Source organism: Propithecus coquereli, unplaced genomic scaffold (genome assembly GCF_000956105.1).
Source record: "Propithecus coquereli isolate 6110/MARCELLA unplaced genomic scaffold, Pcoq_1.0 Scaffold9, whole genome shotgun sequence".
In the NCBI taxonomy this organism is placed as follows: domain Eukaryota; kingdom Metazoa; phylum Chordata; class Mammalia; order Primates; family Indriidae; genus Propithecus; species Propithecus coquereli.
This window is the reverse complement of record NW_012155284.1, coordinates 9,253,908-9,259,907: the sequence shown is the minus strand read 5'-3', so window position 1 is coordinate 9,259,907 and position 6,000 is coordinate 9,253,908. Positions and strand designations below refer to the sequence as shown.

At 35.3% G+C, this 6,000-nt stretch overlaps 1 protein-coding gene across 1 annotated transcript in view; it reads left to right on the top strand.

Moving 5' to 3' along the window:
- FCHO2 (FCH domain only 2) overlaps window positions 1-6,000 on the top strand; it is a 120,426-nt gene that overhangs the window by 52,889 nt on the left and 61,537 nt on the right. The gene's annotated exons all lie outside the window — the stretch shown is intronic.

Here is a 6,000-nt window from a genome sequence, read left to right as displayed (position 1 = left end):
TGATTAATTTCTTTCTATTTTTAGTAGAGACGGGGTCTCGCTCTTGCTCAGGCTGGTTTCGAACTCCTGAGCTTAAACAATCCGCCTGCCTCGGCCTCCCAGAGTGCTAGGATTACAGGCATGAGCCACCGCGCCCGGCCTTATTTATTTATTTTTGAGATAGGGTTCTCTCTTTGTTGCCCAGGCTGGAGTGCAATAGCACATGATCATAACTCACTGCAGCCTGGAACTCTTGGGCTCAAGCAATCCTCTTCTTTCAGCCTCTGGAGTAGCTGGGACTATAGTTGCATGCTACCACACCCAGCTAATTAAAAAAAAAATTTTTTTTAAGACACAGGTCTGCCTTTAAATTCATGTATGTAGGGGATAATTTTAACTTTATATCACATGTCTGAACTGGGTAACATTTCTAAACCATAAAATAAAGCTAAACCTAAAAACAGGGCATACCTAAAAATCTGTGTAAAATCTCAGGTATTATTTTATTTGTGTTTGATTGTATGTTAAATTAAGATTTTTGTTTTGACCTTTAGTTGTTAATACAGTGATTTTATATTAATTGAAATAGTTATTATGACATTTACTATATCTATCACAATTTGTTTGATTTTTGAAAGTAGAGTTACCTATAGAAGGGTATTTTAATAAAAGAAAGATTGAGAGAGAGTATCGAACCCTACATAAGACCCTTTCTTAAAATTTAATAACTATTTTCTCATTCACACATACATTCAATAAATACATTTACTGAATGCTAACAGTATACCAGACACCATTCTAGAGACTTTGGAATATAACAATGAACAAATGGATACAGAAATCCTATTTGCTATTTTTATGAAAAAATGGTTACAAGAGTCCCAAATTCTGCTTTCAAGAAGTATATTATGGTATATTGAATGTAATAAATAGCCCATTCCCCTCCGCTGCTCAGCATAACTTACAATTCTTCCAGATTTCTTTAATCTATTATTAGGTACTATACTATGCTGTTATAAAACATTTATTTCACTCCACAGGTAAAAGTAATTCAGCCCAGTAAAGAAGTTAAAATATGGTGTGGCATAGGAAAATGAACAAGTGCTTTGTAGAGAAGTCTGAGAGCCATTTTTTTGTGTGTCAGTATAGTTCATAGCACTAAGCCTCAAAACCTTAAATCATCTTTAGTTTCTTCTTCTTTCCAAATTTCATTAATTTTTAAAACTTACTGATGTAATTATGTTAGTATTTTTCCCTTCAGACCTTCTTTCTCTGCTTTCTCCATCTGCCTGATTAATTTGCAGATTTTTCATACTGACACAGTGGAGATTTCTTCTCCAATCCATTTTACATGTTATAACACATTCATCTTCTGACTATACAATTATGAACTTAAAATTGCACTACTCATAAATCTTTGAATTTTCATTACAGACAGAATGAAAGTTAAACTCTGGACTTGGGTTCAAAGCCTTTAAGGATCTTGTGCTGACCAGTCTTTACTCTTACTATTCCTAGTAATAATTCCTAAGAATAGGAATTATTTTTATTCTGGTACTTTCACTGTGGCCAACTGAACTGCTTGCTATTTCCCATACATGCCCTTTTTTTCCCTTTAGTACCTTGTTATCCTTATGTTCTTACTCTACAAATACTATATATCCCACTTCTTTTCTACCCATATCTTCCTGTTTATGTGTTGAATGAATGAACTCTTAGAGAGCCAGGTAATGTACTACTTCCTCCATCAAAAGTGCCAGAGAATTTTAACTGTATGACTTTTTTTTTGTATTGTTGCTGTCTACATTTAAGTTTTAATAGTTTTGGACTTGTGAAAAACTGTTGTGAAAAAAGTTCTGTATTCATCAATTTCTTTTCTCTATTTGTAAAAAGAACATTTTTATTAAATGAGCTTATAATGGTAAGGTTAGGGTGTTAAGGTTGGAATGGATGGGTTTGCTGTTAGAAAATTCTTTGTTAAGTGAATACTAAATAATTATATTTAATGTTTAATGAGCACTAACTGTGTGCTCTGTACTATGCCAGCCACTTTGCAGGCATACTTTGATCTTCGGCAACTCTTTGAAGTAGGTACTTTTACTCCCTTTTTACACGTGGAGGGAAAATTTGAGAGGTTAAATGATTTGCCTAAGCAAGTATGTGGCAGAACTGGGATTCAATTTCAGGATTTTTGATTCCGAGGCCCATGTTTTGGAAAAATTAGAATAAAACTAAGTATAGATATATAGAGAGAATGAGGATTTTGAGATACAGAAGTACAGAATAGCACAAAACCCTAAAACTCTTTGTAAGGAGATTAAGTTGTAAGTGAATACTGGTTAAGAGAGGTAAACACTTAGGGTAACAAATAGATTTTTTTTTTTTTTCTGTAGAGACAGGGTCTCACTCTGTTGCTTGGGCTGGAGTGCAGTGGTGCCACCATTGCTCACTGTAACCTCAAACTCCTGGACTGCACTGACCCCTGCCTCAGCCTCCTGAGTAGCTAGGATTATAAGCTTTTGCCACCATGCCCAGCTAATTTTTCTGTTTTTGTAGAGACGAGGTCTTGCTATTTTGCCCAGGCTGGTCTCAAACTCTTGGCTTCAAGCAATCTTCCTGCCTCGGCCTCCCAAAGTGCTGGGATTACAGGCGTGAGCCACTGTGCCCGGCAAGAATTTTCATATAGGTATTTAGAAGGGTTTCTAGAATGAAAACAAAGACAAATTGGCTGTTAAAAATGCCTTATATGGAAAAACGAATAAGATTGGTGGATTGTATCAGTGTTAGTATCTTGGTTGTCACATCATACTGTAGTTTTACAAAATGTGATCATTGTGGGAAACCAGGCAAAGTGTTCAAGGGATCTCCCTATATTATTTTTTATAACCATATATAAATCTACAGTTATCTGTTTCAATTAGAAAACTACCTTGAAACTAACAGACTTGAGCTAAAATATGGACCTAAACTGATGAACCGTACCTTTTTCCTCTGAGTCCCAAATGATCCATTTAAACAAAAAGAAAAAATACAGAGAATCAGCTTGAGGTGGATCAATATTTTTCTTAAAGTATTAATAAACCAGAGAATAATTGTAATATTAAAATGTGTTCTGAATCAAGCCAATTTTTTCTTGATTGGCATTTTACCTCTTCCCTGATGTAACTTTTCCTACTTCACTTTGGCTCCCTGGGCTCTTTCACTGCTTTTTTTGTTTATATTTCCTAAGACACTGCTCTGTCAAGGGCTTGTAAGTATGTGGCATGTGTACTGCTTTTTTTCATGGCAGATACCATTACTAGATCGTTGCATTCTTTGTCCAGAGGAGACCTTAGAATCTATCTCATCTCAGTGCTATAGGCAGTCACTGCCAATATTGAGAGTTGGCACTCAGGTTGAAACCTGTAATCTGTGGCTTAGTTCAGTAGAGACTCTTTGTTTGCAAATGTCAGAAAGCCAACATAAACAAGGTTAAGCAAAAATTCCATGCATTGACTTTTTTAACCCGGAAGGCTGGAATGGATTCAAGGACCAAATGGATGTCATCAGAACTTCGTTTCACTTATTTCTCTCATTTCTGCTTATCTCTGCTTAGCTTCAGTTTCTTAAGTTCCTGCTGTAAACTTTCTCCCCATCGTTGGGAAGGAAGACATCAGTGGTCCCGGGCCTATCAATTCAGTTTAGAAAGCTAGTAGAAAAAATTTCTTTTTTCCAGTATTAGCATATTAATTTCAGGGAAGGTTTTGCTTTTGTCACATGCTTGTCTTTGAATAAATCAATGTGTTTATTTATTTATTTTTGAGACAGGGTCTTGCTCTATTGCCCTGGCTCAAGTGCAGTGGCATCATCATAGTTCACTGGAACCTCAAACTCCTGGGCTCAAGCAATCCTCTTGCCTCATCCTTCCGAGTAGCTGGGACTACAGGCATGTGCCACTATGACCACCTAATTTTTTAAAAATGTTTTTTGTAGAGATGGGGTCTCACTATGTTGCTCAGGGTGGTCTCAACTCCTGGCCTCAAGTAATCTTCCTGCCTTGGCCTCCCAAAGTGCTAGGATTACAGGCCTGAGCCAGCACACCCAGCCTAATATTTTACATATTTATGTGGTACATGTGATAATTTGATACAAGCATACAGTGTGTAATGATCAAATCAGGGTAATTGGGATATCCATCACCTCAAGCATTTGTCATTTCTTCATGTTCTACTCTTTTAGTTATTTTGAAATATACCATAAATTATTGTTAGCTATAGTCATTCTACTCTATCGAACATTAGAACTTATACCTTCTATCTAACTGTACGTTTATACCCATTGACCAACAATCTCTCTTCGTTCTCCTCCTCCCACACACCCTCTCAGCCTCTGGCATGTATCTATTATTCTGTCTTCTACCTCTATGACATCAACTTTTTTAGCTTACACATATGAATGAGAACATGTAAAATTTGTCTTCCCACACAGTTGTTTTATTAATTTCCTTCTATTGGTTAGGTATTTAAAATCGCTGTATATCAGAAATTGTCTTTAGACTCACTGCCTGATTAAATTCTGGACTTTTAGATCATGTTTATTTTCTTGTCTTTAGTATAGTGCAGTAGTTTGTGGTGTGTTCTTTATCAGCAGGGAGATCTTTAAGCCTCAGTGCCCTCATCTGTAAAATGGGGATAATATTAGTACCTGCCTCATGGGGCTGTTGTGAGGTTTACATGAGGTAATGTAACATTTATTAAGTATTTAATAAATATTTTAAAAAATAATACATTCCTGATCAATAGGTAACTACTACTATATTCTGTTTTTTTATAAATTTAATTTTACTGGCCTCAAGATATACTAAGACATGTGGAAAATACCCGTAGCTATATGGTAGGAGGTAGAGAGGGAGGCCAAGAACTGTGATATGAGCTTTCTGAGAGAAACTAAACCCAGAATTAGGTGTCTGTTTCGGGATGACTGTTGACATTGTGTATGTACATGACTGGCTTTCAAAAACGTCCTAGAAATAACTTTAAAAAAAGAGAGGCTATGGGGAGAGTGGAAGGGATAAATATTTCTTGTCTGGTTGAGTTGACTAGTTACAAGCAAAGATGACTAGTTACAGCTCTTTGATATGTATTTGTTCAGTTTATGGGCACCCAAACAAATGAGCATAGAGGCCCATTGCAATGATAAGAATTTTGTGTTTCTCAGAAAAAATAACATACATAAAATTTTGCATGTGATTGTATGGAATTTGTGGACTTAAGGGATTTTGTTTTATATTACTGATTTCTGTTAACATTTATTTCTCTTGTTTTGTAAGGGCCCCCTCTGGTGGATGAGTTCCTTCTTAAAATAGCGTTAGTTCTATGAGATACAGATTTTAAAACAAAAACAAGAGACTTAGTTTTTTTAAAATTTGTATACCTAAAAGTTAACCTACTTCTCTGGGGCTGAACAATGATGCTAATCTTATCTTTAGTCAGTTATCTGTTGAAAGATATATCCTGTTACTTTATGTTTCCAGTTCTTCTGTGTAAGTCAAATACTTCCATAGCATTAAAAAAAATTTCCCCTACTCACTGAAATACTGTTATATAAGTGCTACTGTTACATACCGTGCGCTAACCGATGGGACCACTGGAGCTCCTGAAATATCATCATACTATTTATTATATGTAGTGACTTTTTTGTTATTACTTCGAAAGTGTAGTACTTCCATGTTTCTCTGGAATTTGAGTCACTATAAGTGGATGCTTTGAATATCAAAGCACCTGTGGTCTGAAAGGGTCATTTTATGTTCCAGTGACATTATCTTTGTAGTCCTAACCATTGTCATGTATTTTAGTTGCTTAAAGAGATTAAAATACACGTTTCTATTTTGTAGTCTTTGCTAATTTTACTGTGTGCTATTTATAATTCACAAAAGTTCAGCAAATTTCCATTTATAAGGAAAAAAAAGAAAATAAAAATTTGTTAGGCCAATATGTAATCTGTTTAAATAAAAGGTTTTGTTGAAAAGCTTACTGTACTTTC